At 51.7% G+C, this 847-nt stretch overlaps 1 protein-coding gene across 1 annotated transcript in view; it reads right to left on the bottom strand.

Moving 5' to 3' along the window:
- Positions 1 to 633, bottom strand: part of pknox2 (pbx/knotted 1 homeobox 2) — a gene marked incomplete in the record, with an annotated part of 47,126 nt that extends 46,493 nt beyond the window's left edge. Inside the window, 1 exon segment of the mRNA XM_014030885.1 lies at positions 568 to 633.
- Between the last annotated feature and the right edge of the window lie 214 nt (positions 634 to 847).

The following is an 847-nucleotide window of genomic DNA, read 5'->3' as shown; positions in this document are numbered from 1 at the left end:
TATATATACTGTTGAACAGCTGCTACTTCTACTCTCCTAAGTTTCCAGGTAGAACAAAGCCGGTTTTGGTTTCTCCTGCAGGACTTGAACGTTACAGAAATCCCAGCAGCCGCAGACAGCAGAGTGGTCCTTCCTGTGAGGAAGAGGAGCAGCTCCTGCTCAACACGCTCATTCTCGCTTTTATTAGCACAATTTAAGACAAAAGGCAAGAGACGGAGCGGATCCCAACACAAACTCGACTGACCAGATGCTTTTATCTCAACACGAAGCGCGCGCGCACACACAGACACACACATATACACACATATACACACACATACACACACACAGAGAGAGGGAGAGAGGGAACAAAATGCCTCTCCTCTCCTCTCTCTCTCTCTCTTTTCTCCCCTCCTTTTCTGCCCCTCCCTCCATTTCTGTTGCTCTCTCTCCTCCCTCCACCCCCCCACTCCGGCCCGGCTGTCTGACAGGGTGAATAATGTCCTCTACCTCAGGATGGAATGGGGGGGCGAGGGGTGCAGCAGCTCTGCTCCCATGCTCTGCCACTGAAAGTGAATGACAGCTTACCTGCATGCCAATCTTCATCAGACTGACACTGGGCTGACAGCACAGCCTATACTCCTCCACACAGCCACTGACGTCAGCAGCCACAGGCCCCTCCCACCTTCCCATCCTCATCCCCCTCTGCTGCTGCCTTTCCTGCTCCGTGGGAAAAACGGCCATCCGAGGGAGGGGGGTCTCTGCTGCGGCTCTGCTTCAAGAACAAAAACTGCTTCTGAATTTACGCTTCATTTCAAAGGAGTTTTATTCGGAAATAAAATCAAACAGCATCGTTTTCTTTTGCTGC

The sequence above is a fragment of the Austrofundulus limnaeus genome, unplaced genomic scaffold, assembly GCF_001266775.1.
Source record: "Austrofundulus limnaeus strain Quisiro unplaced genomic scaffold, Austrofundulus_limnaeus-1.0 Scaffold1135, whole genome shotgun sequence".
Lineage (NCBI taxonomy): Eukaryota > Metazoa > Chordata > Actinopteri > Cyprinodontiformes > Rivulidae > Austrofundulus > Austrofundulus limnaeus.
This window is presented reverse-complemented; position numbering and strand designations above follow the sequence as displayed.